The sequence below is a fragment of the Trachemys scripta genome, chromosome 6, assembly GCF_013100865.1.
Source record: "Trachemys scripta elegans isolate TJP31775 chromosome 6, CAS_Tse_1.0, whole genome shotgun sequence".
NCBI classification, from domain to species: Eukaryota; Metazoa; Chordata; order Testudines; family Emydidae; genus Trachemys; species Trachemys scripta.
Window position 1 is genome coordinate 41,609,856 of NC_048303.1, and position 26,207 is coordinate 41,636,062.

Genomic DNA, 26,207 nt, shown 5'->3' on the forward strand with positions numbered 1-26,207 from the left:
ATAATAAAGGCAATGCTAACATTTTAAAATGAATTGTAATATATTAAGAGGATGTAATTATCTTAATTAATAATACATTCTCTCTCAAATGAAATGATTGCAGCATTGGTGGTATTACTATTCAGCTAAGTTTTGTGAGTATTTCAATTATAAACTGATGAACATTAGCCTGGATATTCAAGATTTGGGGGAGGGGACTCGTCCAAAACTGTTTCTTTTGGCCATTGCTGGATGACTAAAAATTGATTATCTTAATACTGAAAAGTGGTGGGGAAAATATGTATCCAAACTTACTTACCTTCTTCATCGTTCTGTCTGTCTTATCTCTTTAGATTGTAAGCTCTTTGGAGCAGGGACTTTTCTCACTATATGTATGTACAGTACCAAGCGCAACTGAGCCCTGTCTCAATTGGAGCTTATATGTTTCTATTATATTTAATAAATAATAAGAGTATGAGTATTTGGTCATCTCTACTGGCTGATCTACATAAGAGCAAAGCTCTACTATAACTGTCAGCTAATAGAGCAGATGAGGGGGTGAGGAAATATCTTTTATTGGACTAACTTCTGTTGGCGAGAGAGACAAGCTTTCAAGTTTACACAGAGCTCTTCTTCAGGCTTGGAAGACTTAAAGGCATCCCAGCTAAATACAAGGTGGAACTTTAGTTAGTATTCTTCTTTAGTTCAAACAGTATCAGTTCATGCTTTTAGCACTGAAGACCCTAGTTTCAAACCCCCTTGATGATCAAAGTAAGAAGTAGTTGTGTGTGGGTTTTGGTTGTTTCTGTATGCAAGACGGTTTCCCGTAACTTATTTCACTTTAGCAATGGATTCTTGTTGTCAGTTAAGAGAATAGATTATATATAAAGAATCATGATATTTGGATTTTTATATTGATTCAGCATATAGCAGATAAGCATATATTAGAAGAAATTTATTGTTATCAGTAACAGAAAAATGTTGGAATATTGTGACATCGGCTATGGCACCCGACAAAAGGGTGGTTCTCATCACCATTATAACTTGTGCAAGTACAGAATTATTTTAAAATTGGGCAAACAGGCCAGTATGTTTGTCTGGTGTGGGAGTAGAGAGCTACTGCTGCAGGGGGTGAGGAGTGGTGGTACTGGTGGTAGCTATGGGTCGACCAGTACCTGGCAGATTTCTAGGTCCCCAGTCCAAGCAGCAGCAAGCTTCTGGGAGTTTTCCCCTCCAGCACCCCAAAGCTGGCTCCTTACAAGGGAGGAGGAGGGGAAGTCTTGTGTCTTACATAGGGAAAGCCCAAACAAAGCCGCTAGGACCACTGCACCGCCCCAGCATTCCCTGGATCCAGAACTATGCAGGGGAGACACCCCCCGCCACTAGGACCCATGTTGTTCTTCCCCTCTCCCTAAACATATGGCATCTGGGAAAGAAACTGTACAGAAGAAGTGGCCAAGACCGGATGGACTGATCATATTTCTTCAGTTTTTACTAGATTTTCTCTGTGCTGCACTCACTGGCTGTTTGTTGTCTTCCCGTCCCCCCCCATCCTCCAAGGGTCTCGTCCCCTCAGCTTCATTCCACACTAGCCCCTAATACCATCCTCCACTCCTTCTTCTCATCCAGTTTGTTCCCATTACCTCCCTTTCCTTGTTTTTCCATTTAGCTAATCCCCTTTTAGCCCCCATCCCATCCCACAGTCATGAAGCTAATATTACATTTTCTGCCATCATATCGATAGCTCTGCTTCTATGTTGAATCACTTTCCCCTACACTTTGTCTTGACCACTTAGATTTAAAGTTCCTTGGGGCATGGACTGACAACTGCTCCTGTGTTTGTACAGTACCTGGCACAATGGGATCCCAATCTTGGTTGATCCCTAGACGCTACGATAATAGATACGATTAACAAGCTGGAGCTCTGCCTGACTCAGCTGATTTTTCTGCCACAAGGATAATTAGAGCAATCCAAGAAGCCCCTGCATCAAACCAAGAAGCAGAGGACAGGGCTGCAATATGGAAAATTAACACTTTAACAACAAGCATAGTGTATCTTCTTTTTAAAAGAAAGATAAAACCACCAATTATGGGTCTAATTTACAATTTTACAGAATTTCAGTAGAATTAAAAGTAGCACTACCACCATTTTAAAGATTAATATAAAGGCTGTTTATGTCCCAAAACCAGAGTTCAGGGTTTTATGTGACATCATCTGCAGCAGCTGATGTCATAATACTTAAAGCAGAGTAGAAAGTTATATTCCCTGCTATTTAAGGTATGAGTAATGTCATTAACAGTTGCTGGGGAAACTGGGCATCCATGCCTCATCAAGTAAAGGAAGGAAAAAGAGATCTGTAATTCCAGTAGAATGTCTCTAATGTGTATATTTATGATTTGCACCTAGGAGGTCATAAACTGTGTTGCGTCATAGATTTGCAGGAGCAGAAGGGACCATTGTGATCATCTACTGTAAAACATGTTGCTGTATAACACCGGCAATAGAACTTCCCCAAAATAATGTCTAGAGCAGATCTTTTAGAAAAAATCCGATCTTTCACTTCACTGATGAAGAATCCACCACAAAGCTTGGTATGTTGTTCCAATGGCTAATTACTCCTACTGTTCAAAATGTACACCTTATTTCCAGTCTGAATTTGCTTAGCTTCAACTTCCAGCTATTGGATCACATTATACCATTCTCTGCTAGATTGAAGAGCTGATTATTAAATATTTGTTTCTCATGTAGGTACTTACAGACTGTATGAAGTCACCCCTTAACCCTCTATTTGTTAAGCTAAATAGACTGAGCTTCTTGAGTCTATCACTATAAGGCATATTTTCTAATCCTTCAGTCACTCTCGTGGCTCTTCTCTGAATCTCTCCAATTTATCAACATCCATCTTGAATTGTGGCCATCAGAACTGGACACACAAGTGCTTTTTTAGGCTGAACACATTGCACACACCAGGGGCTCCTTGTATCCCTCTATTCTCCCCACTGTGCGCAACTCTCCCATCGCCCTCTATATCAGGGACTCCTTGTAAACATCTGCTCCCCCCACTTTTCCTTCATGCCTGTTGCTCTGTGTGCCCCATTCCTCCCTTCCATGCCAAGGTCCCCAGTCATGTTCCCCATGCTGGGGGCTGTGTCTCTCTCCTTTTTCTCGCCCCTCTAAAGTACCTTTCATTCTTCCAATCTGGAAGGTCAGATGGATGGCTTGTGTCCTCTTTTCTCTATCCCAGTATGGAGCAAGCTTTGGGGAGGCAATGAGTTAGGAGGGAAGAAGCAGTGAAGTGCCTCCTTTACTCTGCTCTTCCTCTGTCTCCCACACTGGCTGAGGATGCATCCCACAGTTAAGTGTCTCGCTGCAGGGAGAGCAAAGAGTAACTTTTAAACTAATTGCTCACTGTGCCAGGGGCTCTGTGGGGTCCCTCCATTTCCTGCCCACCACCATTCTTGTTTCTTTCCTTTCTGTCTGGGAGATAAGTCCTTCTGTATGACAGCTTTTATAAATTCAACCGGGGAAAGGGGAGAGGTGAGATCAGGCATGATGTTAATGGCTCCATCAACTGGATTTCTGATCTATAAACGATTGCAGACCTGATTATAGCTGATGGGTCTGCTAACCACATTCCAGGGGCAGTGTGTTCCCCATTTTCCCCCTTTTGATTTTCTGATTTTCCCCAAAATCAACAGGGTTCTGTCTGTTAATGCCGAGAACATTCCTGAAATTTTGGAATTGATTGGCTGTGGTGTTCAAAAGTTGTCACATTACATCCAAACAGAGGAATGTCATTGAGTTGACTATTGGGCCTAGCAAATCATTAAAAAAAATTAGGACCCCAAAATTGTAGTGACATCCTATTTCTTTTATCAAATCTGAGGGAACTTTGAAGTCTCATATTAACATGTCACTATTACAAAATACACCACTGAACATTTACTTGAAATTATGAATTATGATGATGAATAATTTAAACTAGACAATTCACTTTCTTAGCAATTTATGTCTATTTGGTAATGCCTTATCCTTGCTTTTTCATTATGTTTGTTCACCTACTCCCTAATTTGTAAATTACAGTAACTCCAAATGGGTGTCCCAGTCTTTAGTCAGTTTTACAATGTATTGTTTTCAAATACATTCATTTTTTAAGTGTAGGAATTTTTCTGTTGATATGGGATCTTAAATATTTCTTACAATTTCATTTTGATTAATTTTTAAACAAACTCCTGACTTTTTCACTTGTATTTAGACTTCAGAAGGGCAGATATAGACAATACGCAGATGATTTTTAAGGTTTTTAGGCAGTTACTCGAATGAATCCAAGCCTCAGTCCAATATGTACAGTGCTCCCAAGGTGTTTTCATACAAGGAAGTACTTCAAGGAAGACCAAACCCACAAAGAAAAAATAAATTGTAAATTTACTGTGGATGCCAGATAAATGACTACAGGTATACCCTAGCAGGTCCTAGTTTTGAAAATGTGAATATTTGTTGTTTTGTTTCATATTGAAGATATTTTAAAGGGGATAGTGATGGTGTTTGAGACTGGTCAGTCTTGACCATATGATTCTAAAAATTGACCCCATTGGTACAAAGTGAGTTTACACTTCTCTGTGGAAAGCAAAGGCTTGGAGGATAAATTTGGGGAGAGGCTTCCCCAATTTTCCTTATCTTCTTTTGTTAGTAGTCACAATGTCTTTTCCAGCTTAAAGCTTCATAATGATCTTGGATATCAGTTTTTGGAAGAAACCAAAAGTTTGGACATGTTTGTGTGTACAGAGTTATACAGTGAAATCTGTTGTTATTTACTTTTATTTATATGGTTTTTAAATTATTCCTCTTATTTTTTGAACAGTGAAAACTAAACAAAAAGCAATATGTATAACCCTGGGAGAAACATCCTGCTGTGTAGCAACCTGCTGCCAAATCAGATATAATCCCCCTGACAAATGAACACAGGAGACATTAGCTTTCCCCCTCATTTAAAATTATTTTGCTGACAGTACTATCCTGTCATCTGACAGATTGGAAGCATTGTTGGAGTCTTGTCTTATCTGTAATAGCTATAATTTCTTTTCTAAAAATGCCTTATTTTTATGTGAGATCATTACAATTCATGAATTTATCTTTTTTACTACCGTCTGACACATTACATGTTTCATATTTATGTATAGTTTGATAATTCAGTCAATACGACTCCTGATGGTCTGTTCCAGATAAATAACACCAATAATTAAAAAAACCCACAATTTAATGGGTTTCCAGTCAAATAGCATGATGAATTAAGTTTATTAAGTTGCATTGTATGGTCTTGGCCCCTTTCACCTTGAAAGAGTACCTCTGATTCCATGCATTTCTTTAGCTCTTCTGTTAAGGCATTTTTTGTTTTTTAAAAATAAACAAAATTTCTTGTGAGCTTAGTGGTGGAAAAATTGTCATATTGACCACCTTAGTGATTGTAACCCTATTTTTTTGTGCCAAACAGATGCAATTCAGGCCTAGTCTAAACAAAATGGTACAGTGTTTTATCTAAAGTTGTGTTTGGAAACTACTTCAGTTTCTCTATGTAGACAAGGCCTTGGACAGCTGTCTTGGACAAATTTCATCACTCAGCTACCAAACCTGTTCTGTAAAGATCAGCTCTAAGGTGGGAGGATAATTTAGTCTTCATATTTGATCCTTCTGCAGAAATTGCTTATAGGGATGCCAATTAGTGCCATTTGTGATTGTAGCTTTTATAATTTTTGTTTTCTAGGCAACTAAGTTGCTCTTAGAGCCAACTCATTTTACATATGTCAATGAATTGCTATTAGCAGGGACCATTTCTAAGAGGAACATTAGAAATGTTGAGTCTTTTGAAAGACTCCCCCCGTCCCATAAAGCAAGCAATCAAACACTATCAAATTTGCTGAAGTGCATGTGGTTTGGTAACACAGTTTGCAATTCTTCATTCAGAACACCTGTCTTCAGATGATGGCAGTACACCAGAGAGAATCTTTGGTTTTTATACTTTGGCCGTTAGCACATAAAAGTCCCTTTAATACAGTCTGTGCAAAATAACAATTTGGGGTATGGAAGTGTGCAAGGAAAAATACATTACAAGCATAGAGGTTGTAGTTTGTTATACCTATGTTTGTTTGTTGTGAGGTCTTTTCAGATGGGCAGAAGGAATTTTTTCTTCTAAAATCTGTTAAAGGTCTGAGGTTTAACAAGGAGCAATACTTGCGTCAAAAGTTTCACAAGATGGTTCTTTAAATGCCATGAAATACAATACGTTTGCACTTCACATGTAATTAGTTATTATGGCTTTTATAAGTAATGCCTACTGAGGCAGTCTAATTTCATTCAAGCTCTGTCAGTGTGGCATTTGTGTAAGGTGTCTCCCCTGATAAAATTAATTTCTTTCAGGCAGCTGGCAAAGCAATCAGTAATCTGAAATTAACTCCATCTAATAACACTTGCCCTTCAATTGTGCACAGAAAAGACTTGAAATAATTTAATATTTACAAGAAAATTCTTGTCTGAAAAACTGAATTATTGAAACTGGATTTTCATTGTGTTCCAAATGTGGCAACTCATTCTCTTGGTTTTTTTAATATGTTGAGAATAACAGGGCATACTTGGATTTTTAATGCACATTTCAAGTCAGGCTTCAGGGGGTTTCTTCTAGAGGTATATAAATAGAACATTTAAGTTCTGTTCTCACTGTTATGATCTCAGCCTAGTCCGTAGGCCAAATTCAACACTGTAATTGAATTATAGTTTTATGCTCAATAGAAAAACGTATACAGTTCTGTATGTGGATTTTATCTTTCAGTAACATTCTTACTGTGATATCCTCAGTGCAGTGGCTCTCTGGTATGGCTTACCTTACAGAAGTTAATGATAGGGGTGTTGGAACAATTTTTATTGTGGGGGTGCTGAGAGACATTGAACCAAACTGTAAAGCTTGAATACTTGGAAACTACTTCAAGCCAGAGGGTGTGGCAGCACCCCCAGCATCCCTAGTTCCAGCACCTATAATGAAGGCATCTATTTGTTCTGTTCGCTTTAGATATTTGTGCTCACAATGGGCATAGTACACTAAGACAGTTGGAATGCAAACTTTCCCAATGGTCACCCAACTGATCGCTCTGTGAGGTGTGAGGTAATTTAGCAGAAGGCTGCCAGTTTTGCTGAAATGTGTATGGTGTTTTATGCTGTGTATACATGTATATCTAATCATTAGTCATAACTATAACTGCATAAAGTTAGCATTATTGCCTTCATCCAGTGCTTAACAGCTAGATGACACAAACACCATTGCACAACAGCTCTGACAGCTTGAAGTAGAGCTTGCCTTTCATTTTAGTAAAATGTGGAGACCTAGAACTGAGCTCAGGGCAAGACTAGAACATGGCTGGGTAAATGTGCCTTAGAGCTACCCTTGTACTCTTCTGCTGATCTGGGGGCCAACAAAACCCAGTCCAGTCACACAATGAAGCATCCTTAGGGATGTTCTCACTTAAGCTTGGTTACTTGTGTGTCGAAAGGATTTGTTCCAGCAGCTGTGGGTCGCTAGATCAGTGTTTCCCTACCTTTTCTGGTTTAAGGCACACTTACTTCAATAAAAGATTTGTGTGGTGCACTCCCACCCCACACTAAAATTATTAAAACAAAATTTACTCTTAATGATAAATTTGAGCTTGCCTTGATATGCAGAGTCATTAAATCTTGACAGGAAATGCTGACAGTGCAACTCAGAGCTCTTGCTCCACAATCTCAGATGCTCTCTGTTTTTGATGTAAGTCAGGCTTGAATAAAACTTAACTTCCAGTTGGGCATGAACACTGATATCTGTTGATTCATCAAGCTGCAGTGTAAATTTTCCACTTTATTTGAGGTTTTTTTCCTCTGAACATAGCTGACATTTTCAATGCGGTGACTTATCATATTATCTGAAAGGGGAACTTTTGCATTTTCATTTGCACCTAACATTATTACTCTCATCGTTTCTTGCATGCTGGTAAAATTAATGTTTCTGTGACTGTGTGTGGTTTTTTCGCCTTTGCTACAAGCTCAGCGACGAAGTAGCTTTCTTCCAGTGGTTTATCAGAAACTGTTACACAGCCTTTCATCATTTGCATTTATTTTTCATTTTGATCCATCAAACGCTCAAAAAAATATTTGCCCTTATTGGCATGGGATGGATGTTTGGTTGTAAGGTGTCGTTTTAACTTGGCACCACTGATGATGGTTTGAGAGTTTCTCTCCACACACAACGTTGTTGAAGAGGGCAAGATGGTTTACCTGTCAATGAAAATCCCAATTGCCAATAACTCTCACAGTAGCGTTGCTGCACCACTTGGACTTCCTTGTGAAGATGCCAGGATCTGTTTTCTTCAAATATTTGTCCATTTTTAAGTCTTCAATTCAAAATGGTTGATAGGAAAACACGACTACCACGTGATACCACGTGAACGACACGGTCATATGAGCGTAGTGTGTGTAATCTCTGTCTCACACACGTATACCTGAAGAGCAACAGTACGAAGTGCAATTTGATTTTGACACTAATTAAAATAAGTGACTTTTCCAAAATTCTGGGGCAAACCTGTTCATTCCCGATGGCACACTGGTTGGGAAACACTGTACTGGAGCACAAGGATGCCAGAGTCATATTCATTTCACCCCTGGAAACACGTCCTGAGCATGGACTGGATTGAGGAGCAGGCTTTGTTTGCTTTATTCCATGTGTGGATTTCCCTTGGCAAGGGCAATTCTCAGAGGGCTGGTTCAGCTAGCTTTATGGTTGCTTTGGCAAAACAGCCAGAATGGGGCCCAACATCCCATCTTAAAATGGAAAGGTTGAAAAGAAAATGGACAAAAAAAATAGGCAATGGCAAGAAGTGTGTGTACATGTTCCTCCACCCCACCCCCCATTGCCCAATTAAGAACTGGAATTAATAACAACAGTACTTGTTCCAATCATCCTGACTACATTGCTTGTGTATTGTATTCCTTTCTCCACCATTTTTCTGTCTTGTTTTTTGTTTGTCTTCCTGTACTGTGGTCACAATTTACAAGTGTGACACTACATCCCATATTTGTCATAGTAATATTATGATATGATTATGGCATAATGATGATGCATTTTGTATAAGATGGGTCATGTAAGATGTCATTGGAAAAGTTATGATTTGCTGAATACGATTATCTTCTTTGTGTGCATGTATCATTTTTGTATCTGAAGTTATGAATATTGACTATGTATCTGTATTTCAGACAGCCTGTAAGTAATGGCTGCTGTGGCTCAGGAAAGTATGATCAGACCACATGACACTGATCTCCATTTTGTGTACTTGTATTTTTCCACAAACTGGTCTGGGAATCAAGTTTAAAACAAAGGGTTCCCGCCATATGGAAAAGCTATATAAGGTAGGGAGTGACATCATTGGTGGTTCTTCACTGCCCCACCACTCAACACCTGAGAGATGCTCCGAAAGAAAAGGACTTGGGATGGGGATCCCAAGCTGCAAAGCAAGTGCAGCTTGTGCCTTGAGAATCTGCAAGCCTGCTTGTATTATCAATCAGGGTGAGAAATTGCTAATTCATATCCAATCTTTTTAGTATTTTAGGCTTAGTTTGCGGTTTTGTTTGTTTACTAGGTAATCTGCTTTGATCTGTTTGCTATCACTTAGATTTTAAGTTATTATATGTTTTGTAGTTTAATAAACTTGTTTTATGTTTTAATCTAAATCAGTGTGCCTTTGACTGAAATGTCTGGGGAAAATCTTAGCTTGGTTAACACAAGTGTATTGTGCATATTCCTCTCCATATTGAGGGAGAAGTGAACTGAATAATAAATTCATACTGGTTGGGGTTTTGACCAGGACAGGATGGTACAGCTCTGTGGTCTTAGGCTGGGGAGCTGGGGGTTATCTTGGCTGTAGCCTCTCAATTGTTGGCTCATCCCAAAGCCTGCATACACCTGCAGCTGGGTGTGTCCCTGCCTGTGTGAATGCTGGTGGGAGTGTAGGACTGGCAGCGGTCTATAACCTGTCAAAGCAACACAGTGCTGAGAGGGAGTCCAGGTTGGTGAGTCAGCGGGCTCAGAGGTACCCCAGTTCCAGGTGGCATCTCAGGGGCAAACCTGTCACAACAAATTTCCATTGATTGTGTAGTCTCTACTGGCATTGCCCAATATAGGAATAAGACATCTCTCTCAAACTGGTAGAAACATCTTAGGTGTGACTGCAGTCCTTTATACCATTTTGGGTGGTTTTATAATACAAACAGAAGCACAAACTTCACTCAGAATTATAAAAAAAAATTACAATAGTAAAAACTACACCATGCAAATAAAACAGTAGCAATTGTTTAACACTGGTTGAGAAACGAAGCAATCAAAAGTTACAAAATGTGCAGCGTTAAGGTTACAAAGTCAACCTTAACTCTGATTCTTCCTCATATACTTCCAAATGTGATCAGTGCTTATGGGCATTTCCCTATATGGTCTTTTTGTACTCGAGATACTTTCTTGAAGAATCATTATGTGATGGAAGATAATTTAAAGACCTAATTACAAATTCTGTAGGGCTTTATGCTGTAGAGAAGCACCACCAAATGATATACCGTAGTTTGTCTGTTTAAACGATGCTATCTAGTAATCTGCTTTGCTTCTTAATTCCTTCTAGGCAACATGGACCCATCTGGCATGAGTTTATTAGTGTGTATGTGTGTGCGCGCGCAAGATCTTGGTCTTGAGAATGAATGATCAACTTCAGTGTTTGAAAGGGGAGGCATGAGCATTTATTGGATTGCCTATATAGTTTAAAACCTCAAAATAATGAGATTAGAATTTTTTAGAGCTTTTATATTAATTTAATACTCTTAAAAGGTGCTCCTTTAACAGCCCTGGTAATTGAAGTCCTGTTTATCTAAAGAACTGGAAAAGCACAGGAGCAGCAGTGTTTTTCCATCAACATGACTCAACCTAGCTATGAAAGGACGATCTCTAGGGATGAAAGGCTAGTTCAGTCTCCTTAGCCTCTCTTGAGTTAGCAAACAAGCATGTCAATTATGTTATTGGTTTCTGTGATGGGGATACTTGTGCATTGAAGGCTACACAGTAACAACAATGCTCATTTCACTAACAGCTGTTTAGCTATTAGTAATTTTCAGGGCTAGATTTGAACTAGCAACCCAGAGGTGTAAGGCTCTGTGTTTCATTACCAGTCGTCCCCTGAGGCATCCAGCCTCCACCCTTTATTTTCTTTTAAGCAATTGCATTCCTAATTGTAGCCTTAAATTTAAAAAATAATCTTGACAATGGCTGGCTACAGCTTTCAAGACAAAATTTAAATCAAAGTTGACTACAAGTAGAGAAGAGAGATGCCTGCAACTGATGCTTTTCACAAAGATTCTGTTTACAGGGGTAAGAGAGAAGGACACATTACCAGATGGGGAATCCTAGTGCAAAATACCTTTCTTAGCATGTAGATCACTTGCATAAATCCAGCCATGAAAGTCAAAGAACTATAATCTGGGTTTGGACAAATGTTAGATTAGGGGAAGCGGTTCCCCCCCCCCAAGAGTTTTGGGGTAATCCTCTGTAGAGATGCCTACCCTCTTTCCTCTTCAGGTACCTCCAGCAGATGACCAATGGGAGGTGGTAGGATTCCTAATAGGGAGCTGTTGGACTCCATCTTTCTCTGTTTCTGTTGCTCAAATACCACAGTGATGAGAGTCATATTTGAAGCTGAAGAGAAAAAGATGATTTTGTATTTCAGATAAATTACAGCTTGGTTAATTAAACTTTATCGAAATCTCCATGTAGTTTTATTTGGATAGGGTATTTTTCATTTCCTGCCCAAAACTGCTATATAGTTGCTATTTTAAATAGATGGCTGTATTCCACCCCAGAGATAATTGCATTTCAGTGGTGCTAAAGTGATCATATGTAACTCATAGCTGTCTTGCGTGCATGCTGAGACTTATTTAATAAATTTTTATAAAGCACTTTCAGATTTTTGTGCTATACAAGTAAATTTTATTATGTATTAAAGGATGAAACCACTGAACTATTGAGAGTTTGAGTGTATCCTTTTAATACTGAGATGGAGGAGTTACTCAAAGGGGACATCCGGTATTGTGGTCAGTTTGTATTTAAATTGCCAGAGATAATATCCTACTGATGCCAATTTATAAAATACAGATTTCAGTGAGGAAAACTGTACTTTTGTGTATCTCTCTTTGAATTGTAAAGGTTGCAAGAATCAATCTGTTTAGAGTTAAGGATTCAGGGTAATGTCGGCAAAAAGTTGTACTTTATGAGCCAAAGGCCTCCTATTCATTTTCTTCATAATTTAAGACAGAAGTACTTTTAACGAAACAAAAAACCCCATGAACATTTGTCTGTCTCCTGCCAGTTGGCGTCAGCTGCAAATTATGATGTTTCGTTTCAGCCATACTAAACTCCAAATGAAATAATACAAGTTGTCTTATTAAGAAAATATTTCATTATGCTTATAATCCTGACATGGTTGTGTTAACTTATTTTCTCCATCCCTTGTGTGAAATCTTATTTAATATGGAAGTCTCTCCTCTTTTATTTTGTCCCCCTTCTTACATTTCAGATATTTCTTAATTCATTTTCATGTCAGTATATATGTGGAATTCTCTGAAGTTCAACCCTACAGAGCAATGACAAAGTCTCTTACATACCTGTGTTGTGGTGGGGAGGGGGAATATGGAGAGTAGCACATTGTGTCAGTACTACTACTGCAGAGGTGTATTTCTGGGTTCATTTAAGTTGCACACTTTGTTTCTCTATCATACATGAATTTACTTTGCTTGTGGCCTCTTTAGCAGCTGTGGAAATTAAACTCTAGCTCATTAGAACAATAGGCTATTTGCAGCTTTCTTAACATCCGAAAGCCTCCTCCACTTCTGAATTACCAAATAAACAGGTGTTTGCGGTGTAGTTGTAGCAGTGTTGGTCCCAAGGTATTAGAGAGAAAAGGTGGTTGAAGTAATATCTTTTATTGGACCAACTTCTGTTGATGAAAGAGGCAAGCTTTTGAGCTACACGGAGCTGATCTAAATGAGACTACTGAAGTATATCACCAGGAGCAGTTCAGTTTAGTGCTGCTGATTCTGTTTTTTTAATGTTTGTTGTAGTTACATGTAGCCATAGAGGTCAAGGTGACTGAGTGATATAGTGTGGTTTTGCTGTGAATGCTGCTTCAAACTTTTTAGAAATGAGCACCTTGATGTTTTAGAACTTTGCCGTACAACTCCTTTCATTAGAAGAGTAATATTTTACAAATCAGCTGTAATAAACCAAATCCAAATGAAGAGCTACAAACAATATTCTAAGCTCTGGATGGTTATTTTTTATACCTGTAAACACCTGATCTTCAACTTTGTCCCTACCTTGAAAATACAATTCTGTTATCTCTGCAGGTTTATTAAAGCTGTGCCAACCACAGGCAGTTATGACCAACGGCACTATAGCCATGTTGCTTATGAAATGACAAGGGGAGACCCAAGTTTTCTGCCCACTCAAAGGTGGTCCAGCTTCTCGGATGGTCAAAAAACGCCTCTCCTCCATTTAGATGGTCTGTACAAGAGGAGAGCTCAATCTTACATTAGGCTTGGTTATGCAGCTAAAAAGTGGATCAGTCAGAATAGAATGTACACAACCTCTGCTATTGGTGAGGGGGTTTCTAAGCATATATTGCCTTGCCTCCAGATAGAACAAGAAGATTATGTGATTCTTTGCCAGGCAACGAAGGGCCGATGCTCTGGGTGGTCTTTCTCAGACTTGTCCAAAGGAACTCTACATATTTTTCCTTTATCCTCCTGATATTCAGAGCTATTTAAAAAAATCATAGGGGCAAAATGCCCTGTATTATTCAAAGTGGATCATCATGGTTCTCAAACTGAGGCTATGGCCACACTACAGAGCTTACAGCAGTGCAGCTGCAGCACTGCTAGTGCAGATGCTCTAAGGCGATGGCAAAGACTTAATTACTCCAATCCCAACAGCAAGCAGCAGTAGCTATGTCCGGGGGAGAAGCTCTCCCGTCAACCTAGCGCTGTCCTCACCAGTGCTTAGGTCTGTAACTTACGTTGCTTGGGGGTGGTGGTGTGGCTTATTCACACTGAGTGACATAACTTATGCTGACGTAAACTGTAGTGTGTACTGGTCTTAGTGTTTGTGGTGCCACGCCTTTCCTTAAAACTTCCTGTGGCAGCGACCTATTCTGCAGCTGAACCCTATGAGACACTCTCTACTTAACAGCTTTGAGGATGAAAAAGGGACCATTAACAGAAAAGGGATACTTAGGTGAGGTCTTTACTACCACCTTCTCTTCATGAAAATGATTCACAAATAGATAATGTTCTGATATATGGCTAAAATTTGATTTGCGATTTACATGGCAAATAATGTCTTATTTTCAAAGAATCACAAAATACTGGGGTTTCTCCAGTAGACTGCCTTAGTCTAAAAAGTAATATTCTAAATAAGTGCACAATCGTGCAGGCCAGCATTCTAAGTGCTAATAGTCTGGCACTAAGTTCTTCTCCAGTCCATTTAAGATTTTCTAAAGATGTCAGCAACTCTCTTGAATTCACGAGTTTTCAGAATACTCTGGAAGCATAATTCAGCCTGGGACACATTAACACATCTTTTTTTCAGAGCTCTTCACTCTGTATCCTTATTAGGACTGTTGATTAATCACAGTTAACTCATGTGATTAACTAAAACAAATTAATTGCTATTAAAAAAATTAATCACACTGTTCAAAAATAGAATACCAATTGAAATTTATTAAACATTTTTCAATGTTTTTCTACATTTTCAAATATATTGATTTCAATTACAACACAGGATACAAAGTGTACAGTGCTCAATTTATGTTATTTTTTATTACAAATATTTGCACTGTAAAAATTATAAAGAAATAGTATTTTTCAATTCACCTCATACAACTACTGAAGTGCAATCTTTTTAGCCTGAAAGAGCAACTTACAAATGTAAATTTTTTTTTACATAACTGCACTCAAAAAACAAAACAATATGATACTTTAGAGCCTACAAGTCCACTCAGTCCTACTTCTTGTTCAGCCAATCACTAAGACAAACAAGTTGGTTTACATTTACGGGACATAATGTTGCCCGCTTCTTATTTATAAAGTCACCTGAAAGTGAGAACAGGTGTTTGCATGGCACCTTTGTAGCCGGTATTGCAAAATATTTACATGCCAGATATGCTAAACGTTCGTGTGCCCTTTCATGCTTTGGCCACAATTCCAGTGGAAATGCTTCCATGCTCATGATGCTCGTTTAAAAAAAAAAAAAAAAAGCATTAATTAAATTTGTGATTGAACTCCTTGGGGGAGAATTGTATGTCTCCTGTTCTGTTTTACCTGTATTCTGTCATATATTTCATGTTATAGCAATCTCAGATGATGACCCAGCACATGTTGTTCGTTTTAAGAACACTTTCACTGCAGATCTGACAAAAGGCAAACAAGGTACCAATGTGAGATTTCTAAAGATAGCTACAGCACTTGACCCAAGGTTTAAGAATCTGAAGTGCCTTCCAAAATCTGAGAGGGACAAGGTGTGGAGCATGCTTTCAGAAGTCTTAAAAGAGCAACACTTCGATGCAGAAACTACAGAACCCGAACCACCAAAAAAGAAAATCAGCCTTCTGCTAGTGGCATCTGAATCAGATAATGAAAATGAACATCCGTCGGTCTACACTGCTTTGGATTGTTATCGAGCAGAGCCCATCAGCATGGACGCATGTCTCCTGGAATGGTGGTTGAAGCATGAAGGGACATACAGTAACTCCTCACTTAAAGTCGTCCCGGTTAACGTTGTTTCGTTGTTACATTGCTGATCAATTAGGGAACATGCTTGTTTAAAGTTGTGTAATGCTCCCTTCTAACGTCGTTTGGCAGCCGCCTGCTTTGTCTACTGCTTGCAGGAAGAGCAGCCTGTTGCAGCTAGCTGGCGGGGGCTTGGAACTAGGGTGGACCAGCAGCCCCCCTATCAGCTCCCCCATCAGCTCCCCGCTCCCCTAGGTTCCCTGTGCAGCAGCTGCCCAGCAGGTTAGCAATTGTAGCTGTCTCCCCCCCCCACTGCCATGTGCTGCTCCTGCCCTCTGCCTTGGAGCTGCTCCCCGAGACTCCTGCTTGCTGTTTGGGGGTGGGGGAAGAAGAGGGGGGCTAATGTCAGGGTGTCCCCCTCCCCCCTGCTCCTGTGCCCCGCTTACCCCATCTTCCATAGAGCAGGTTACAAATACCAGGGCTCAGGACAGAGAGAGCTTGCAGCAGCTGTGGTCTCAGCAAGCTGATCTAATTAACAAGGCAGTGTACTTAAAGGGGAAATGTGCATATCTCCCTCTATTCCTGCTGCATTGTATAGTGAGAGAGTTACCCTTGAGGGCTCAGCCAATTGCTAGTTCATCATTTAGCAGTAAGGGAAATATCCCACCCTCTGACTCCTCCACCTCAACCAAGCTTCACAATCATCATCATCACTGTGTACCAGTATTAAATTGTTTGTTTAAAACTTATACTGTGTGTGTGAGTGTGTGTGTGTGTGTAATATATATAGTCTTTTGTCTGGTGAAAAAAATTTCCCTGGAACCTAACCCTCTCATTTACATTAATTCCTATGGGGAAATTGGAGTTGCTTAACATTGTTTCGCTTAAAGTCGCTTTTTTCAGGAACATAACTACAATGTTAAGTGAGGAGTTACTGTATGAATCTTTAGCGCATCTGGCACGTAAATACCTTACGACGCTGGCTACAACAGTGCCACGAGAAGCACCTGTTCTCACTTTCAGGTGATGTTGTAAACAAGAAGTGGGCAGCATTATTTTCTGCAAATGTAAACAAACTTGTTTGTCTGAGCAATTGGCTGAACAAGAAGTAGGACTGAGTGGACTTGCAGGCTCTAAAATTTTACATTGTTTTATTTTTGAATGCAGTTTTTTTGTACATAATTGTACATTTGTAATTTAAACATTCATGATAGAGATTGCACTACTTATAAAGGGGCAATATAGTTGCATTGTCACTCCCTAGCTGTCAGCCAGATAGATAAGAGTGGCCATTTGATCGAAGATTTCAGGCCCTCTTCTTCTCTAGGTAACAAGGAGGAATAAACATTCCCTTTCATCGTGAGTCCATCAGTTTCTCCACTTTTCTTGCACTTCAGCCTATGTATGTCTGTTCAGGCTGTGGTAGGGCTCCCCAGGTACCAGGAGGTAGCAGGTCTGTCAACACCCACTACCCATCCATGCCATTGACTGAGAATGTGGAGATCTCAGCAATCCTGAGCCATTATTTTTAAGTTCAAAGAACAAGCAATGAACAAATGACTGGACTAGGTATTGATCTCTTTTTCCCCTCACTGGAGCTAAAGTGGCTTATGACAGGCAGCTCTCAGTCTTTAAATGCTTTGCAAGGAAGAGAGAGACTGATCCAGAACTGGAGGTAGTGCTTGGGGTTAGTTGACTAACATATATATTCCACCTTTGAGCCACTCTGCCACTGCTCGCCGAGTGCCTGCATTTATTTTCCTGGCTTTGTGTGGCAATCTGAGCTTTTCTCTGAACAGGCTTACTGCTTCATACTTGTCATATGGGACCTGGGGGTGGGATTGTGTGGGCCAGGAGTCTGCATATATAAATTTTCCTGGATAGGACCCATAGTGTTGTTGAGATCTGTTATTTATTATGTCCTCTTAAAAACTTGGAAGCTAAACTTCTTTTTGTAATGATTTGGTCTTTTCCATATGTTTAAACTATTTGCTCTTTCTAGTGGGGAGCCATTTTGGCTTCCCTTTATTTACTTCAATCTGTGTACCAGTATTACTGTTCAGCTCAGTTCGAAGAATGATGTAGGGTTGCCAACTTTCCAATTTCTCGAAACTGACCACGACCGCTATGGTTAACGTTTTTGAGACCATAGGTGCTGGAACTAAGGATATGGGGGGTGCTGCAGCACCCCCTGGCTTGAAGTGGTTTCCATCATATACAGGGTTTACAGTTTGGTTCAATGGCTCTCAGCACCCCCACTATACAAATTGTTTTAGCGTCTCTGTTTGAGACTGAAGGGGACGATGTCTCTCCTGCTCAATCCAGCAGCGGCTCCGAGGTAAAAAGTTCACAGGGAACAATGGGGGCAGAAAGTAGAGGGGGGAGTTTCCTGAAGCTGGGGGTGGGGGTTCCCGGAGATGGGTCTGAGACCCAGCCCTGGAAGCAGCCTGTTCAGGGAAAGAGGAAGTGTCCCTCCCCAGCCCAGCCAGGACTGGGAGCTAGAGTGCTTCCAGCTTTGCCACTCCCCGGATGAGGGTGTGTGTGAGAGACAGTGGAATTATGGTAACTGGACTTTTGGTGTCCAGTCAATACTTCTGACTGGGGACCTGTACAGGACTTTTTGATTGAAACTGGACTTTTCGGTTGAAAACCAGACACCTGTGTGTGTTTGTAGCAGGAAATAGACAGTGCACTCTTGCTCCATATAAAATGGGGGGGGTTATTTTTAAAACATTATTTTAAGGGCAGGCTGCTAAGAGATGCACTATTGCTGTGCAATTGCCTGCAAATATAATGGGGTTTGTTGCTTAATTAACTTTTTGAAATGGATTTGTTATTGTACATGTGATTTTTAATTCATTTTTTTAGATAAAGTATGAAAAAATGTAACTTGTCAGTGACATATCTTCATAAATACTTTTATATTTTAAATCTCTCAATTGACTTTGGAGTGGAGATAAATTAAACTTCACACAAAAGATCAAATACATTTGTTAATGACGTGGAAGAAGGGATAAATAGTACATTAATGAAACTTGTTCATGGTACAACTCTACCCCGATATAACTCTGTCCTCGGGAGCCCAAAAATCTTACCGCGTTATAGGTGAAACCGCGTTATATTGAACTTGCTTTGATCCGCCGGAGTGTGCAGCCCTCCCTCTCCCCCCCCCCGAGCACTGTTTTACTGCGTTATATCCGAATTCATGTTATATCGGGTCGCGTTATATCGGGGTAGAGGTGTACTTAATAGGGGACAATAGAGAGGTCAGAAAAATAATATTAAAGGAGCCACAGAGGTTAAAAATATCAGTGGAAAGTTACCATTATGAGATTCAGCTTATACGGTATGAAATTTCATTTGTCCATCTGAGAAAATTAAATTGGAATAAAAATATTCAATGGGATGGAGAAACCTGAAATGTGTTAATATTAAGAGACCTGGGGTGATAGTGGACGGCAAATTAGAGATAAATTTGCAATGGTAATTAGGGCAGTTCCATTTTAGGCTGCATATTCAGAAGTATTATGTCAGGGAGCAGAGAGACAGTGTTCTCTCCCTGTTTTACGACTGTGGTGTAACTGTACCTGGAATAGTGCATACAGTTTGAGGCACTTTATTACTAAAGAGAAGCGGCGCGGGCAAGCGATGTGCTGGCCGCAGCTTCTCGCTGCCCTCATTGGCCCGGGACAGCGAACTGCGGCCAGTGGGGGCCGCGATCGGCCGAATCTGCCGCGTCAGCAGGTAAATAAAACTGGCCCGGCCCACCAGGGTGCTTACCCTGGCGAGCCGCGTGCTGAACGTTGCCGACCCCTGCTATAGACTTTTCAGGCAAAAATGGAACTAACCACACTGAGATTTGCAATCGTGCTCTTCTACTCTTGTCAGTGTTTCGTGAATGTGTGAGAAACTGCTGTGTGTACACAGCAATAAAGTGTTGTTTGTTAACTACTTAGTGCACATGTGGATTTTTTTTTTTAAATGCCAAGGGAATTTACAACTACATCTTACTCAAAATCCAGATAGAGTTCATAGAATCATAGACTTTAAGGTCAGAAGGGGACCATTATGATCATCTAGTCCTATCTCCTGCACACCGCAGGCCACAGACTCTCACCCACTCATTCGTGTAACAAACCCCTGACCTATGTCTGAGCTACTGAAGTCCTCAAATCGTGGTTTAAAGATTTCAAGGTGCAGAGAATAATCCAGCAAGTGACCAGGGCCCCACGCTACAGAGGAAGGCAAAAAAAACCCAGGGCCTCTGCCAATCTGCCCTGGGGGAAAATTCCTTCCTGACCCCAAATATGGCGATCAGCTAAACCCTGAGCACGTGGGCAAGACTCACCAGCCAGACACCCAGGAAAGAATTCTCTGTAGTAACTCCAATCCCACCACATCTAACATCCCATCACAAGCCATTGGGCATATTTACCACTAATTGTCAAAGATCAATTAATTGCCAAAATTTTCATCATACCATCCCCTCCATAAACTTATTAAGCTTAGTATTGAATGCAGATATGTCTTTTGCCTCCACTACCCCCCTTGGCAGACTGTTCCAGAATTTCACTCCTCTGATGGTTAGAAACCTTCATCTAATTTCAAGCCTAAACTTCCTGATGGCCAGTTTATATCCATTTGTTCTTGTGTCCACATTGGTACTGAACTTAAATAATTCCTCTCCCTCCCTGGTATTTATCCCTCTGATGTATTTATAGAGGGCAATCATCTCTCCCCTCAGCCTTCTTTTGGTTAGCCTAAACAAGCCAAGCTCTTTGAGTCTCCTTTCTTAAGACAGGTTTTCCATTTCTCGGATCATCCTAGTAGCCCTTCTCTGTACCTGTTCCAGTTTGAATTCATCCTTCTTAAACATGGGAGACCAGAACTGCACACAGTATTCCAGATGAGATCTCACCAGTGCCTTGTATAACGGTACTAACACTTCCTTATCTCTACTGGAAATACCTCGCTTGATGCATCCCAAGACCGCATTAGCTTTTTTCATGGCCATATCACATTGGTGACTCATAGTCATCCTGTGATCAACCAATACTCCGAGATCCTTCTCCTCCTCTGTTACTTCCAACTGGTGCATCCCCAACTTATAACCAAAATTCTTGTTATTAATCCCTAAATGCATGACCTTGGACTTTTCACTATTAAATTACATCCTATTACTATTACTCCAGTTTACAAGGTCATCCAGATCTTCCTGTATGATATCCCGGTCCTTCTCTGTATTAGCAATACCTCCCAGCTTTGTGTCATCTGCAAACTTTATTAGCACATTCCCACTTTTTGTGTCAAGGTCATTAATAAAAAGATTAAATAAGATTAGTCCCAAAACCGATCCCTGAGGAACTCCACTAGTAACCTCCCTCGAACCTGACAGTTCACCTTTCAGTACGATCCGTTGTAGTCTCCCCTTTAACCAGTTCCTTATCCACCTTTCAATTTTCATATTGATCCCTAATTTTTCCAATTTAGCTAATAATTCCACATGTGGAACCGTATCAAATGCCTTACTGAAATTGAGGTAAGTTAGATCCACTGCATTTTCTTTGTCTAAAAAATCTGTTACCTTTTCAAAGAAGGAGATCAGGTTGGTTTGGCACGATTTACCTTTTGTAAGACCATGTTGTATCGTGTCCCAATTACCGTTGACCTCAATGTTCTTAACTACTTTCTCCTTCAAAATTTTTTCCAAGACCTTGCATACTACAGATGTCAAACTAATAGGCCTGTAGTTACCCGGATCACTTTTTTCCCCTTTCTTATTGGAGTTGTTAAGATTTTGACCAGTTTTAATTTTTTTAATGATAAATTTACATTTGACACCTTAAAAACTAAGACGTTACCTTGTTTTTACTGTTTTCCTATCATTATGCTGTTGACTTAAAGTGACTTCTTATTGCATGAATGATTTGATTAGAGTGATTTTAAAAAACAAAACCAACCCCCCCGCCCAACCTAATCTTCCACTTTTTGGCATTGGTACTATTGTGATATATGATTTAGTAGAGTGAGTCCTGAAACTTAGTGGATAGATCTTGTTTTTTGACTAGTAAATATGCTCAGCAGGACTGTTTTTTTAATTTTATCATTTATAACTAGGAATGCTTTTGGGGATATGATAGTCTTAAATCATTTTCATAAATTTGTAAAATGTTTGATTTGGTTTTATTCTTGACTAAGCTCTAATAGACTGTTATTTTCTCATGAAAGCAGATGAAGGTGCAAAGATATATTTGAAACTGGGCATTCCTTTGAATTTGGTGGTAATAGGGAGCAGATTCCCCTCATATGTTCTGCACTGGTTGACTGCCTGTGGGTTTCTAGGTATTGGTTTTATAATCTAAAGCCTACCAGAGAAATATAGCTTCTCTTCCCTCGTTCTCCCACAGTTGAGATCAGTGAAGGTGCTTGAGGAGATTTCCTTTGGTTTAAATGAGTGTATTCTTCAGGAATGCACATCAACTCTAGTATGTACTTTCCTTTGATCCCCTGCCTCACTGAACATTCAGAGCCTTGATTTGTTTATCATCTTGTCACTTTAAAATGTAGGTTTTTTCACACTCTCTTGGGCTTTTGGGGAAAAAGTAGCTGCAGATACAAGGTGAAATTAAGGGATTTGTTTTTGATTTACTTGGAGGTCTATTGGAAAGTAACCAAATTCTGACTCTTGTGCTGCCAGTGTTGTTGCATGCGCATATGTTCTGGGCACTCTTTTCCCATATGATGCACTTCAGATAGCTTCCCATTTCCAGAATGCATTGATATAAACACTGTTAGACAGTATGCTAGGTGAAATGCTCAAATATAGTTGAGATGTCAGAAAATGTATCTCTTCTCTCCTTAAGGAATGAGAAATCTTGAGACATGACTCCTCCACCATCCTGACCTGGAGAGCTGCTATTTGGAATGTGACAGGTGACTGAGATTTTATTAAATCCAAGTTGCTGTTACTTGTGAACAGAGGACAGTGTTATTGCCTTATTTATTCTTATCTGTTATCTGAAATAGATCCACTTTCTGGCCTAACCCAAACTAACATTACTTCTCTTTGCAGGTGAAATAAAACATGAACGTTGACATATTGAATGTCAGCAGGTAGGGAGCAGGAGTTCCAATACTGGAGTCTCATTGGTTGTTCAAAAAGAGCAGATTTAAAAAAAAAAAACAGTTAAGGGCTGGTTATATGCTCTAAGTGGGAGTGATATTCTGTGTGCAAAATTTGCTTTTTATTTCCAAGTAGTCAAGGGAAAAGTTGACTGTCATTTTTCAGACATTGATTCAAATTAATTCCAGTGTTTCTGAGCTGCCTTCTCTTAACTTGAGCCTTGTTACAAAGAACAGTGAAACAAAACATTAAACATTTCCTGTTTCCCTGTATCTAGTCTTGCTCATGGGAAGCTCAGCACTAACTATACCAACCTAACTGAGGGTATGTCTACGCTTACTGTGGATTGACACTGCAGCAATTGGTCCACTGGGGGGGTCAGTTTAGTGGGTCTACTGAAGACCTGCTAAATTGACCACAGATCACTCTCACATCGACTCTGGTACCCCACCGGAATGAGAAGCGTAAGGTAAGTCGATGGGAGAGTTTCTCCTGTCAACCCAGCATGATGTAGACACTGCAATAAGTTGACCTAAGTTGCATCAACTCCAGCTACCTTCTTCACGTAGCTGGAGTTGTGTAACTCAGGTTGACTTAACCCCATAGTGTAGCGAGCCTAACCTCAGGGCAGGTCTGGATCTTGGGTGAGAGGGACTCTTCCTCTATTAGACTGACCTGGCAGATAAGGAGACTTTGGTTTCTGATCTTCTCAGTCTATGATCTATTTGCATCTAAAACGAACAAAAACCAAGTATGTGCATGTGGCCTAAAATAGATTAGGGTAGACAATATCTACTAAATGCATTTTCTAGGGTATGTGAATGTTTACTATACAGATTCTCTCACGAGAACCATGGTTATTGGAGAATAATGAAATGGTTCCCTAAAAAAGTGAACTATCTGTGGTGTCAAATGCAGAACCTAGAAACAATGCATGTGCTTGTATTTCTCTTTGAGGAAAGGTTACTAACCAATGTTAAATTGTCTTGATTCTTTTGTGCAAAGGAGCCATGCAGTATTGAATTGACTGAGATGAGATTGGTTTTATTTTAATTTTAAATACCAGCTGGCTATCTTTATAGGATATATAAGCTGATGCCAGGGAATTAATAAACCTAGGAATAGTTCTAGAGAGTCTTCATCTAGGGAGCATTGCTTCTATTGTAAGTTTGTACTGAATATGAATCCCTTTCTGAAATGAAAGGAGACCGATTTTCCTGAGTGGTGAAAGACAGTAACTGCCCATTTGGCAGTGAGAATAGTATTACCAGCACCTGAGGGGATATGGAGTTGGAATAGAAAGGTAGTATGCAGACTAATGGGAAATTAAGTGAGAAGTGGCAGTTTCCGCTCAACATAATGGACACAAGTAACACAGTCAAACTCTGTGTGTACATGTACGTGATAAGAAAAGAAATTCTGCAAGTTTTAGAATTTCAAAGTGTTTAATTTAATGTGAAAATACTTGTTAAAGTGGTGGATCCAATGTGGAAAGTCTCTCAAGTGGAATTACAAAGATACTGTATTTAATTTTCCAGTTTGATTAAAAAGGTTTGAGGCTTATTTCATCGGTGGATCCTTTTTATTTGATTGGCAGTATTTGGTTAAAAACAAAAAAGTTCAAAAATAGTTTGCAAAAATCTTGATGAACTCAGTATTAAGTCCCCTCTTCATCATCCTGGTTTCTATTCTCCTTTTCAGCCGCCATAAAAATATAAGATAGATCAGAACATTTCTCTGTACTATTTATACATTTCTAATGCACCCATCACTTTAATATCTAGATGCCCATCAGATAACTAAAAAGCATAATTTCTCTCTTGCATGAATTCCTTGTGTGGCACTCTTGGATCAGTGCCACCAGCACACTCATTGTGTGCTTTCTTTTCATCTGTAAGTGGGCCAAAGTGATCGTGGAAGTATTGCAGGGAACAGACATACAGACATTTAGTTATGCATGTCAGTGATTGTGAATAATGTAGCGATAATATATAACAAATACATGCATTCAGTCTATTCACAACTGCACAACATTCTTTTCTAAATACTCTGAAAAATCTCTGGGCCCTGTGACGGGGTGACCACCCCACACAGAACTGACAGGAATTAAGGTGGCCAGGCCAGGCCAATTAACTCCACAGGCTGGACCTGGAGGAAGAGCCAGGGAGCAGGTCACTAACTGGAAGTAGGTTCAGCTGTGCAGATAGCTGGCAATAGACAAGGCTGCAGGAAGGCAGGCAGTAGTCACTCCCTGGAAAAAGGGGAGGAGGGTTTTGGAGCTGGTACACTCAGAGAGAGAAGGGGAGGTAGAGCGGAAGTAGTCCAGGGAAAGAGCAGTGAGGGCTGAGAGAGGAAAGCCTGGAACTGCTGAGTTGAGCATCCCTGGCCTGGAACCTGGAGTAGAGGGTGGGCCTAGATTTCCCTACCAGCCTCTGAGGGAGTGGCACTATGGAGCAGTGAGAAGGAAGGCTGCCTAGGGCTTCTAGGGAGAAGGGACTTTGCTACCCCAGAAGGGGGAAACACTGAGTAACCTAGCTAGAGGGCTGAGTCATGAAAAGGACAATGCAGTTCCTGGGGCTGAGAGAGGAGCTGCAGACCAGAGAGAGAAATAGCAATGGCTTGTAAACTGCAAATGGGGCATTGACCTCGAGAGCTAATCCCTAGAGTGACCAGGAGGAGGCACAAGACCAGGGTGAGTGGTGCACCCCGTGACCGGTCCGTAAGTTTCAGATAGTCCATGTGTGATGAGGTTTCCAGTGTGCACCCAGAACTGTGGGACCACTGAGTCCTGTGGTTTCCTTCTCACACTGCGATGCTGTGGCAAGCTACAAACCTCTGGCAGGTACAGCACTTGCACAGACATCCAGAGGTAGGGACACACCCAACTGAATTACATGAATGCTTCTCCTAGCCACTCATGAACCAGCCCTAGAGACGCTTCAGCCAATACCCCAGTTCCCCAGCCTTGCACCCCCAGAATATACCATTTTGCCCTGGTCAGAAGCTTGACTAGTGTAAGTTTATTATCCAGTCCACCTCTCCCTCAATGTGGAGAAGATACAGACTAGCCTTTGTAACTTGAGCTGAGATTTCCCAAGCACTTCAACCAAAACACACTGTTTTAGGTAAAATATAAAACAGATTTATTAACTACAGAAAGATAGATTTTAAGTGATTATAAGTAGTAAGCATAGAGATCAAAGTTGGTTACCTAAGAAATAAAAGTAAATTTGCAATCTGAGTTATATAAACAGGATTTTAATCAAGCAGTGT

General features: G+C 40.2%; 1 protein-coding gene across 6 annotated transcripts in view; it reads left to right on the forward strand.

The window, feature by feature from the left end:
• The window catches only part of LHFPL2 (LHFPL tetraspan subfamily member 2), a 203,305-nt gene that overhangs the window by 4,375 nt on the left and 172,723 nt on the right, over window positions 1-26,207 (forward strand). For 2 of the 6 annotated variants that reach the window (XM_034773522.1, XM_034773526.1), the window contains exon 2: window positions 22,675-22,744. The exons of the other annotated variants lie outside the window; for them this stretch is intronic. The gene's annotated coding sequence lies outside the window, so the exon portion shown is untranslated. The remainder of the gene's footprint in view (window positions 1-22,674; window positions 22,745-26,207) is intronic. 6 annotated transcript variants of the gene reach the window in all.